The sequence below is a fragment of the Chiloscyllium plagiosum genome, unplaced genomic scaffold, assembly GCF_037043375.1.
Source record: "Chiloscyllium plagiosum isolate Xiang-an unplaced genomic scaffold, Cpla_swu_hap1 HiC_scaffold_31, whole genome shotgun sequence".
Classification (NCBI taxonomy): Eukaryota; Metazoa; Chordata; class Chondrichthyes; order Orectolobiformes; family Hemiscylliidae; genus Chiloscyllium; species Chiloscyllium plagiosum.
In genome coordinates, this window is record NW_028270169.1 from 554,783 (window position 1) to 568,115 (window position 13,333).

The 13,333-nt window shown below is 43.3% G+C and overlaps 1 protein-coding gene across 7 annotated transcripts in view; it reads left to right on the plus strand.

Annotated features, from left to right (window-relative positions):
- Positions 1 to 13,333, plus strand: part of LOC122561890 (uncharacterized) — a 258,498-nt gene that overhangs the window by 113,613 nt on the left and 131,552 nt on the right. The gene's annotated exons all lie outside the window — the stretch shown is intronic.

Below are 13,333 nucleotides of genomic sequence, written 5' to 3' on the forward strand. Positions count from 1 at the left end.
ACAGAATTATTTTGATGGAGAAGAAGGTCATTCAGCCCATTGTTCCTGTGCTGACTCACTGAGCATTTTGACTTATAGCTACAATCCTATCTTTACGTCGTAACCCTGTAAATTGAACCGAATCTTACCGGAAATCGGCTGTCATTTTTGTTGGGTTTCATGGAATGTTTCTTGCAGGAGGCTTAACACAAAATGGTCAACATTTTTATACAGAGAATGATTCATGTATGGCATTAACTGCCAGAGAAAGTGGTGAATGCAGATACAGTTACAACATTTAAAAGACATTTGGTTCAGTTCATGAATAGGAAAGGTTTGGAAGAATATGGGCCAAGCGCAGGCAAGTGGGACTAGTTTGACTGGTTGGAACGAAGGGTCTGTTTTCATGCTGTATGATTCTATGACTGTATGACACAAAGAATCTGGAATTAAAAGTCAAGTGATGAGCATAAAACCATTGTCAATTTTTGGAAAAGCTCATCTGGATCAGTAATACCCTTGAGGGAAGGAAATTGTGTCCTTATCTGGTTAGGCCCACACGTGACTTCAGAACATGTGGTTAATTCTTAACTGCCCTCTGGGCAATTAGGGATGAGCAATAAATGCTGGCCTATACAGGGTCACTCACATCCTATGACTGAACTAAAAAAAAGAACAGTTTGCAAGTAGGAGAAAGTTTAACAATCTTATTGACTTTGCTAGGAACAAGTGTCACCACCATCTATCTCTTTTCTGTGACCTCATGCTCACTCTATCTCTGCTACTATACCCACCTCACAGCAAGGATCATTCTCCACCAGTTTCAATATTTTCTGCCACATTTTTGCTCATTCGCTATCAACAACGGAAACCTTCTCTCCCCCCCCCCGCCAATCTACTAAGCCTGCATGGCCACTGCACTGCTTATTTACTCAGAACGCTATGCAACATTTCCCCCACCCACTTTCGTCTCATTAAATCCATCCTTTGCTCTCAATCCAAGAGAAAACATCTCATAAGAGGGTTAAACGAACCAGGACAGGTGCCAACATTCAACATTGAGAATAGCTAAGGAAGAAACACTTAGAGGCCTGCCAGAGACCTGGCACCTACTCAGTCACCAGGAGGAGAAGATGCCATAATGTTAGCCATTAATGAATTCATTGACATATACAGGCAGACATGAGCAGCTTGTCAGAGGCACTGGGAAACTGCAGCAATATCAATGGGACACTGATGCCAAAGGCATGCGAATATCTGACTGTCGCCATGGACAAGTTGACAGCTGTGCACAGAACTGCAGTCCAGTGAGCAAATGATCAACCCACTGGTGCTCAGGTGAAGGGATGAGGGACCTTGACCTCACCACAGATGATTCTCACAAGGAGTCAGGGCAGTGCCACATGGAGGACCCCCAAAAGTCGCCTCAGGACATTACAGAATTGAGGAGAAAGTGAGGACTGCAGATGCTGGAGATCAGAGCTGAAAATGTGTTGCTGGAAAAGCGCAGCAGGTCGGGCAGCATCCAAGGAACAGGAGAATCGACGTTTCGGGCATAAGAGGGTTAAACGAACCAGGACAGGTGCCAACATTCAACATTGAGAATAGCTAAGGAAGAAACACTCAGATTCCTGAAGAAGGGCTTATGCCTTTCTCCTGTTCCTTGGATGCTGCCTGACCTGCTGCGCTTTTCCAACAACACATTTTCAGCACATTACAGAATTGGTCAGGTCTTCGACCTCTAACTTCCTGTCACTTTCAGGCATATGGGAGGTCAAGGTCAAGACTGCACCAGCCCCTGGGCAGGACACTGTCAACATGAGTTAGTCACAAACACTCCTGGTTTGCCTGACAAAAACTCCAAGGCTAATAGGCTGAACTATATGGCATGCTACCTCCGCCCCACTGGGCAACCCAGGACTGCACTGATTCTCCCAGGCTAACCTTTACCTGTTCCTTTGCCCAATAGCTGTTCTCTCTCCCTCAGCTCTATCTCCACTTATCGTTTACTCCTCCTTCTCCCCCACCCCATCTTCAGCATAGATAACAACCTTTGCCTCACTACAGTCAATTCTGAAGAAGGATTACTGGACCCTTCTGCAGATGCTACCAAATAAAAAGCAATTTCTGTTTTTCTTTCTTATTTCTAACATCCAATATTCTTTGGTTTTTCTACACTGAAATATACTGAGAGGGAAAAAATGTAGACCTTCTTAGGGCACATGGAAGCATGGTTGACACATCAATGTAAATGCTTTATAACATTTATAAATGTATGTTCACTTCTGTATTAGTTGTGTGAGTGAATGTCTGTGAACAATATTGGAGGTTTAGAGCCTAGCCACCTTTACCACTAAACTGTATTTTATCGTCCAAGATATTAAATGAACAGCATCCCAAGTGGTCATCCCGAGCCTCTGGATTATTATCACAGGCTGCTCTTGACTTACTGTGCTAGGATCCCCTTTCTGTAGGCTGTCGCCTTTGACTGGATTGAGGATTACTCTACTTAGACTCTGTACCATGGTCTTGGCACAAGTGTAACATTGCTGTAGCATTGTGCCATACAGGAATATGTCCATCCTTCGACTGATGATTGCTGACAACTGTGACAAGCTATTTGCCTTTGTGTCTGTGGTGAAAAGCCAGGTGAGCCTTTAAGCTCTGGCTGAGAAGGCAAAGCATAAAAAAGGTATGACAAGGCAAAGCAGGGACACTATGAGCATCAAAGTAGATGCAAAGTGAATGTGTGCTAAAAGAGTAAGTAAGGATCTCTGAGGATTTTCTTCGTCCAAACCATGAGCTGTGCATTACATATCCTTGCAGCAGAATTGGAATGAGAGGTGCCAGTGCAATCAAAGTGCAGCATTGAAATGCAGGTCCATACAACAAATGGATCAGAGATATACCATGAGTGTGCAGTGATGATGACAAATGTCAGATGCTGTCGATGGATATGGAGTGTGCATGATCACCACCCATGGGGTGCATCCTGAGACGTTGGTGCTGAATGTCTAACTTAAAGGTCCAGAAGAGCAATTGTCAAGTTGGAGTCACCATTTAACTGCGCTGACTTCAATGTTGGGAATTCTCAGTATCCAGTTTCTATCCTGCGACTGGAAGAGTGGGAAACCCCATCTTAATGTTGGTATTTGATGCCTTTCTAAACAAAAAAACCTTCCCAGCCCAACTGTTTGTTTTGCAATGCTGTGGAGACATCTACCATGTGTATATTGCTTGTGGGCCTTTGTATTCCTTTTTAGCTACATAAGAACCTTTTGCTCTGTTTTTGGTTGCACTTCAATCCCAAGTGCATCTTTGGGCACCTGGTGCAGAGGGGAGCGAGCAGGTCAGAGGATTTCCTCATGGATCTGTTCCTGGGCCTGGCCAGACTGGCTATAAACAGGTCCAGACATTGGGCCATTGTGGGGGTCATTTTGGCCAATTGTCTACCCCATTTCCACTGTGTTTGAGCCTGGGGGTCCTCGGAGAGGGAACAAGGGCTATCCCACAGCACTCTCGATGCTTTCAGGGAGAAGTGGGCACTGTGGGGTGGGGGTGGAGTGCTTTATTTCCCCCTTCAACTCTATTTTAATTTGATCCCTACTGTTTTCCTTCACTTTTTTTATGCAACATTGCACTTATAGGGCTTTGCTTGTTACTGGTTCCTGAGCAACATGTGTATTTTTCCTGGCCTTGAAACATTTTTTTCTCACAGTTTTGTGAGTCTTTGGAATTCCTTTCCTCAAAAGCAAAACCTTGAAATTTTAAGGCAGTGGTAGATAGATTCTTCATTACCAAATGGTTGAGATATTATCAGGGGATGATTATTCATGATCTTATTGAATGGTGGAGCAGGCTCATAGAATATAGAACATTACAGCACAGTACAGGCCCTTCAGTCCTCGATGTTGCGCCGACCTGTGAAACCAATCTGAAGTCCATCTAACCTACATTATTCCATTCTTGTCCATGTGCCTATCCAATGACCATTTAAATGCTGTTAAAGTTGGCGAGTTTACTACTATTGCAGGCAGTGCATTCCATGCCCCTACTACTCTCTGAGTAAAGAAACTAGCTCTGATATCTGTCCTATATCTATCACTTATGCGAGCCATTGCCATCCGAGGAAAAAGGTTCTCACTGTCCACCCTGTCTAACCTTCTGATTATCTTAATATGTCTCAAATAGGTCAGCTCTCAACCTTCTCTCTAACGAAAATAACCTCAAGTCCCTCAGCCTTTCCTCGCAAGACCTCACTTCCATACCAGGCAATATCCTAGTAAATCTCCTCTGAACCCTTTCCAAAGCTTCCACATCGTTCCTATAATGTGTTGTCCAGAACTGTATGCAATACTCCAAGTGGCCAGATCAGAGTTTTGTACAGCTGCAGCATGACCTCATGGTTTTGAAACTCAATCCCTCTACCAATAAAAGCTAACACACCGTATCCCTCCCTAACAATCCTATCAACCTGGGTAGCAACTTTCAGGGGTCTATGTACATGGACACCGAGATCTCTCTCTGTTCATCTACACTACCAAGAATCTTACCATTAGTCCAGTACTCTATTCCTGTTGCTCCTTCCAAAGTGAATCACCTCACAATTTTCTGCATTAAGCTCCATTTTTCACCTCTCAGCCCAGCTCTGCAGCTCATCTATCTCCCTCCATAATCTCCAAGATCCTTTGTCACAATCCACAACTCCACTGACCTTAGTGTCATCCACAAATTCACTAACCTATTCTTCTACACCCTCATCTCGGTCATTTATAAAATGATAAACATCACTGGCCCCAAAACAGATCCTTGTGGTACACCACTACTAACTGGCTCCAGGATGAACAATTCCCATCACCCACCACCATCTGTCTTCTTTCAGCTAGCCAATTTCTTATTCAAACCGCTAAATCACCCTCAATCCCATGCCTCCATATTTTGTACAATAGCCTACCATGGGGAACCTTATCAAATGCCTTTCTAAAATCCATATACACCACATCAACTGTTTTACCCTCATCCACCTGTTTGGTCACCTTCTCAAAGAACTCAATAAGGTTTGTGAGGCATGACCTACCCTTCATAAAACAATGTTGACTATCCCTAATCAATTTATTCCATTCTAGCTGATTGTAAATCCTGTCTCTTATAACCCTTTTCAACACTTTACCCACAACTGAAGTAAGGCTCACTGGTCTATCATTACCAGGGTTGTCTCTACTCCCCTTTTTGAATAAGGGGACAACATTTGCTATCCTCCGGTCTTCTGGCACTATTCCTGTAGACAAAGATGACATAAAGATCAAAGCCAAAGGCTCAGCAATCTCCTCCCTGGCTTCCCAATGAATCCTTGAATAAATCCCATCCGGCTCAGGGGACCTATCTACTTACACACTTTCAGAATTGCTAACGCTTCTCCATGTGAACCTCAATCTAGTAGCCTGTATCTCTGTATTCTCCTCAACAACATTGTCTTTTTCTATTGTGAATACTGACGAAATGTATTCATTTAGCGCTTCCCCTATCTCCACTGAGTCCACACACAACTTCCCAGTACTATCTTTGGCCCTAATCTTACTCCCGTCATTCTTTTTTTCCTGATATACCTATAGAAAGTGTTAGGGCTTTACTTGATCCTATCCGCCAACGACTTCTCATGTCCCCTTAGGTCTTTCCTGGCTAACCTGTAACTCTCAAGCACCTTAACTGAGCTATCACATCTCATCCTAACATAAACATTCTTCTCCTCCTTTTGAAAAGCGATTCAACTTCCTCAGTAAACCATGGCTCCCAGGCTCGGTAACTTCCTGCCTGCCTGAAAGGTACATATTTATCAAGCATCCTATAATGTGTTGTCCAGAACTGTATGCAATACTCCAAGTGGCCAGATCAGAGTTTTGTACAGCTGCAGCATGACCTCATGGTTTTGAAACTCAATCCCTCTACCAATAAAAGCTAACACACCGTATCCCTCCACATTTCAATTGTGCGTTCCACATTTCAATTGTGCCCATCCCCTGCAGTTTCCTTCTCCATCCTATGCATCCTAAATCTTGCCTAATCGCATAGTAATTGCCTTTCCCCCAGCTGTAACTCTTGCTCTGCAGTATATACCTATCCCTTTTCATTACTAAAGTAAACATAACCGAATTGTGGTCACTTTCAACAAAGTACTCACCTACCTCCAAACCTAACACCTGACCGGGTTTATTACCCAGTACCAAATCTAATGTGGCCTCGCCCCTTGTTGGCCTGTCTACAAATTGTGCCAGGAAACCCTCCTGCACACATTGGACAAAAACTGACCCATCTAAAATACTTGAATTATAGTATTGCCAGTCAATATTTGACAAGTTAAAGTCCCCCATAACAACTACCCTGTCACTATTGCACCTATTGAGGATCATCTTTGCTATCCTATTCTCTACATCCCTAGAACTATTCGGAGGCCTATAGAAAACTCCCAACAGGGTGACCTCTCCTTTCCTGTTTCTGATCTCAGCCCAGAATACCTCAGTAGACGAGTCCTCAAAAGTCCTTTCTGTAACTATAATACTGTCTTTGACTAACAATGCCACATCCCCACCCCCCACTCTTTTACCATTTTCTCTGTTCTTATTGAAACATCTAAGTTCTGGAATCTGCAATAACCATTCCTATCCCTGCTCCACCCATGTCTCTGAAATGGCAACAATATTGAAATGAAAATGTGTTGCTGGAAAAGCACAGCTGTTCAGGCAGCATGCAAGGAATGGGAGAATGGGCATTCCTGAAGAAGGGCTCATGCCCGAAACGTCGATTCTCCTGTTTCTTGGATGCTGCCTGACCTGATGTACTTTTCCAGCAGCACATTTTCAGCTCTGATCTCCAGCATCTGCAGTCCTCACTTCCTCCACAACATCGAAATCCCAGGTACAACCCATGCTGCAAGTTCACCCACCTTATTCCGGATGCTCCTAGCTTTGAAGTAGATACACTTCAAACCAACTTCTTGCTTGCCAGTGCCTTCTTGCAACCTTGAAACCTTATTTGTAACCTCACTATTCTCAACTTCCTGTATACTCAAACTACAATTTAGGTTCCCATCCCCCTGCTGAATTAGTTTAAACCCACCCGAGGAGCATTAGCAAATTTCCCACCCAGGATATTGGTACCCCTCTGGTTCAGGTGAAAACTGTCCTGTTTGTAGATGTCCCACCTAGCCCAGAGAAAGCTCCAATTATCGAGCATTCCAAAACCCTCCCACTGCACCATCCCTGTAGCCACGTGTTCAACTCCTCTCCCTATTCCTTGCCTTGCTTGCACGTGGCACGGGCAACAAACAACTGTTTGTTCTAGCTCTAAGCTTCCACCCTAGTTCCCTTAATTTCTGCCTTAAATCCCCATCTTTCTTCATACCTATGTCGTTTGTGCCTCTGTGGACCATGACTTGGGACTGCTCCACCCCCCCTTCAAGGATCCTGAAATCATGATCAGAGACATCATGAACACTTGCACCTGGGAGGCAACACACCAACCGTGAGTCTCTCTCCTACCCACAAAACCTCCTATTTGTCCCCCTAACTATGGGGTCCCCAATGACTAATGCTCTGTTCCCCTTCCCTCCTAAGTAACAGGGACAGAGTTTGGGAGAAGATTTGTAGCTCGGGTGCTCGTTGTTGTGGTTCTGTTCGCCGAGCTGGAAATTTTTGTTGCAAATGTTTCGTCCCCTGTCTAGGTGACATCCTCAGTGCTTGGGAGCCTCCTGTGAAGCGCTTCTGTGGTGTTTCCTCCAGCATTTATAGTGGCACTATAGTGAATTATAGTATTGCCAGTCACCTAGACAGGATGTCACCTAGACAGGGGACGAATCGTTTCCAACAAAAATTTCCAGCTCGGCGAACAGAACCACAATAACAGGGACAGGCTCAGTGCCAGAAATCTGTACCCTATTGCTTACCCCTGTTAAGTCGTTCCCCCAGACTGGCTCTGAAGCAGGTGGTGAGGGAATCAACAAGGTGGATGAACAAACTTGACCCCATCCTTACCAATCATAGAGTCATGGAGTAATACAGCATGGAAACAGACCCTTCGGAGATAGTTGCAGATGTTGAGAAGTCAGAATCGTTAAAGTGTGGAGCTGATGAAAGGTTTCGACCTGAAATGTCAACTCCCCTGCTCTGCTGATACTGCTTGACCTGCTGTGCAGTTTTCCAGCTCCACACTTTATCGACTCCAACAGGCTTTTCAGCCCAAACGAGTCCATGCTGACCATGGTGCCCACTCAGCTAGTTCCAATTGCCCATATTTGGTCCATATCCCTCTATACCTTCCCCGTCCATGTATCTATCCAAACATTTTTAAAATGTTGCTATTGTACCTGCCTCAACCACTTTCTCTGGCAGCCCATTCCATATACACTGCACTCTCTGCATGAAGAAGTTGCCCCTCAGGTTCTTCTTAAATCTTTCCCCTGTCTCCTTAAACCTATGCCCTCTGGTTTTCAATTCCCCATAGCTGGGAAGAAGGCTATATGCATTCATCTTATCTGTGCCCCTCATTATTTTATATACCTCAATAAGGTCACCCCTCATTCTCCTACGTTCCATGTAATAAAGTCCTATACTCGCCAATCTATCCCTATAACTCCAGCCTACTAGTCCTGGCAACATCCCCATCAAACTTCTTTGCACTCTTTCCAGTTTAACTATGTCTTTCCTATAACAGGGTGACCAAAAATGTACAGAATACTCCCAAGTGTAGGCTCCCAAGTGTAGGCTCACCAAAAACTTATACATTGCAACATAACATAGCAACTCCTATACTCAGTGTCTCGACCGATGAAGGCCAGTATGCTGAATGCCTTCTTCACCACCGTCTACCCATGATGTCGCTTTCAAAGAACTATATACTTGTACTTTTATGTCCTCTGTTCCACAACATTCCTCAGGATTTTACCATTTACTGTATAAGTCCTACCTTGGTTTGACTTTCCAAGGTGCAACACTTCACACTTATCTGTATTGAATTGCATTTGCCAATCCTCTTCCCCATCTGATCAAGATTCCTCGGCAATTTTTGATTGTCAACAATACCTCCTAATTTTGTATCATCTGTAAACTTACTATTCATGTCTTGTACATTTACATCCAGATCAGTTATGTAAATAACAAAGGACCCAGCATCAATCCCTGTGGCACACCACTAGTCACAGTCCTCCAGTCTGAGAAACAACCTTCAATCATTACCCTCTGCTTCCTACCATCAAGCTAAATTTGAATCCAGATAGGTAGCTGTGTCTGGATCCCATGCGACCTAACCTTCATGACTAACCTGCCTGATATAGATACACAGTCCTTTCGCAGCAATCTTCAGCCAGATGCAGTATGTGACTGAACTCAGTAAAGACTGAAGCTCAGTTGCAGGCTGATATGTCAGCTTTCACTTTGAGAATAACTTCCATTGTGTTGTGTGGCACTATCATCATGCTAAATGGAACGGACTACGAACAGATCTAGCAACTTAAGATATCCATGAGGTACTGTGGGCCATCAACAGCAGCAGAATTGTTCTCCACCGAATCTGTAACCTCATGGCCCAGCATATCCCTTACTTGACCATTACAACCATGTTCTTGTTCAATGGAGAATGCAGGAGGGCATGCCAGGAGCAGCACCAGACATACCTAAAAATTAGATGTCAACCTGGTGAAGCTACCAAAAAGTACTGCTTGCATGCCAAACAGCATAAGAGCCAAGTGATAGGTAAAGCTAAGCAAGCCCATAATCAGTGGATCAAATCTAAGTCCTGCGGTCACATCCAGTCATGAACGGTGGTGAACAATATAAACAGTTCACTGGAGGAGGAGACTGCACAAATATCCCCATCCTCAATGATGGAAGAGCCCAGCACATCACTGCAAAGGATGAGGCTAAACCTTTCGCAGCAATCTTCAGCCAGATGCAGTATGTGACTGAACTCAGTAAAGACTGAAGCTCAGTTGCAGGCTGATATGTCAGCTTTCTGCGAGAACATGAAACTGAAAAATGAAAAAGAAGTGAATAAATTTTATGAAGATCTCAAATTTCTAGATAAAGCAGGGATTGAAACAGCAGTAAGTGAGCTCCACCTTTCTTTTAAATCAGTCACAAATTTCTGCTTTTTACTGCGTAATATGCTATGTCACAAATCTTTCCATGAGACAATCCTCTGGGGAAATAAAATGAAGAAATTCAGATGATGATAAGTAATAATGGTAGGCAACATACAATGGTGTTTGGTAAGCTTCCAACAAAAACAAGTAAGCTTATTTTATTATTTATTCAGAGAATGTGGACTTTTCTGGTTGTACCAGCATGTATGACCCATCCTTAATTGTCCTTGAGAAGGTGGCAGTGAACTGCCATCTTGAACCATGGCAGTCCTTTGGCTGTACAGAGTTCTACAGTGCCATTAGAGACGCATTCAAGTTTTGGACTTAGTAACCATGAAGGAACAATGACATGATTCCAACTCATGGTAGTATGGGGCCTGTAAAGGTAGTGTATTGGCAAATAGGATTCACGCAAGATCAGATCCAAGTAAACTGTTAAGGCAATCTCAGTCTACTTGGACCGTGCCTGTTACTTTTATGCAGTGGTCAAAGCAAAGCTGTTTTGTGTTGACACTCTAATGTAGTGTAAATGTAACCTTAATGTACTTCAAGTCAGATATAGTACACCTTCAGTGTTTATTCAAGGGACAAAAAAAAATTGAATATTTTAAAGTGGAATTCTTTCACAACAAATGGGGACATTGAATTAGTTAGTTCCTGACAACTGTTATGGTAATCACAATATTCAATTGACTCATATTTGTTCATTGTATTGTGTATTACATTTGTGCTGGATAATGTTTTAAATGATCGCTGCATAGAAACAGCAGCATCTGCACTGTTGATTGACTGTATACATTAGCAGAGAGTCCAATATCATGAGTGGTTGGTGCTACTTAAAACCAATATGCTGCTCCTAAAGGGGAGGTTCATTATATCTGCAAGAAGTTGTCAAAGTCATTCGAAATTTTTTCCTAAGCTGTGATACCTTGAGGAATGGCTGAATATGGTATGAGAACATGCACCAAGTATTTCTGATAATGCACAGGATTCTTGTTGCAAGTCGTGAAGAGAAAGGGGCCATCATATATGCAGAAGTCAGGAAGCCCTGTACAGTAGTCATATGTTTGGAGGCAATTGAAGGAACTAGCTACAGAGGAAAAGACCAGGAATGCAGGTCCAAAAATATGATGCACTACCGGTCATTTAGCAGTCTTGATATAAGTTGTTGAAGAGAACAAGTTCAAACGTCAATGGCATTTCTACTAACTGCACCACTAGCCGGATCCATTGCTTAATTTTGCCAAAGGATCCATGAGGCTTGGCTGGCAGACCAGAAATCTATTACTTAGTTGGAAATCTGAGCCCCTTGGAAAACTTGAAAAAGTGCTGCCATGGGCGACACAGTGGCTCAGTGGTTAGCACTGCTGCCTGACATTGCCAGGGACCCAGGTTTGATTCCAGCCTCCGGTGATTATATGTGGAGTTTACTCATTTTTCCCATGTCAGCTTGGGTTTCTCCAGGTGCTCCAGTTTCCTACTTGTTGTAGTAAAGTTAATAAAACTCAAATTTAGAAGCAAGTCAATTAAATTTAGAAGTCAATTAAATTTATTAAATCAAAAGCTTTTGGGAGGGGCAGCGTGATTCTGACCCTACCTGAAGGACTTGACCACACCGTCTCTCCCAGAAAACAGGTACAGCAGTTTTTAATAGTCTGGATAACGTGTACAAAAAAGGCCCTCCAAAGAAATTGTTGTTTCTGGGAACGGTGTACCATGCCGTTGTGTTCTGCGCGTGAGCACGAGATGACTGTTTCCGGGAATGGCTTAACACAATGTTGTGTTCTACAATTATTCCTTTTTTAGTTTTTTCTTCTTTCGTTAATTTCTGTTTTCACTCCCACAGTCCAAAGATGTGCAGGTTAGGTGGATTAGCCATGGTGAAATTATCTGTAGTCTAGATTAGAGTGGTGCTGGAAAAGCACAGCGGGTCAGGCAGCATCCGAGGAGCAGGAAAGTTGACCTTTTGAGCAAAAGCCCTTCATCAGGAAGGGCTTTTGCCTGAAACGACGATTTTCCTGCTTCTCGGATGCTGCCTGACCTGCTGTGCCTTTCCAGCACCACTCTAATCTAGACTCTGATTTCCAGCATCTGCAGTTCTCACTTTTGCCAAATTATCTGTAGTGACTAAGGGTGTGCAGACTAGGTGGGTTAGCCATGGGAAATGTGGGGAAAGGGTTGGGGGCTAGGTCTGGATGGGATGCTCTTCAGAGTGTCAGTGCCGACTCAATGTGCTGAATGGCCTCTTTCCACATTGTAGAGATTCAATGATTCTAAGTTTGCTTGAGTGGCAGCTCTGATCTCTGCTGTCAATTGCACAATGTTTACGCAGGTTTTAATGGTTTCAAGGCTTTAGACTTTACTATTGATATTTTAAAAAGTCTGAATCATTGACACTTCTATTGCTCTGTCATAAAAATACTTTTCCAAGATAGTGGAAAATAATGCAAGAATAACTTCTTATAAAGCCTTTTTTACACATGGTTTTGCCACTATTGAGTACTTAGGTTCAATACAATATATAATTGGTCAATGGTCATGACACAAGGAGCTTGTGAAGTCATGGGTGGATGAGGAGGGATAGTGTGGTATGAATGATATGGGTAGTGCGTGACGAGAAATAGCCAGGCATAGAAGACATGAAGAGGACCTTTTGAATTCACCTTTCAAAAGACTCTCTCAAGCAGACCAAGGTTCATATTATCTTTGAGGGCTGTCAACCACAATTCAGTAAAAAGCTGGCCTGACTCTCGGAAAACTGCTTAGGAGTAAGACATATGAGTTCCTTATAGAGATTTATAAAATCATGAAAGGCATAGATAAAGTAAATAGCAAAGGTCTTTTCCCTAGGGTAGAGGAGTTCAAAACTAGAGGGCATAGTTTTAAGGTGAGGGGGAAAGATTTAAAAGGGACCAACTTTTTCAGAGAGGGTGATTCATGTATGGAATTAACTGCCAAAGAAATTGGAGAATGTAGGTATAGCTACAACTTTAAAAGACATTTAGATAGGTACATGAATAGGAAGGTTTAGAGGAGATGGGCCAAACACAGGAGATGGGACTAGTTTCGTTGGGAAACCTTGTCAACATGGACAAGCTGGACCAAAGGATCTGTTTGGAAATGTGTTGCTGGAAAAGCGCAGCAGGTCAGGCAGCATCCAGGGAACAGGAGAATCGACGTTTCGGGCATAAGCCCTTCTTCAGGAATGGGGAAAGTTTGTCC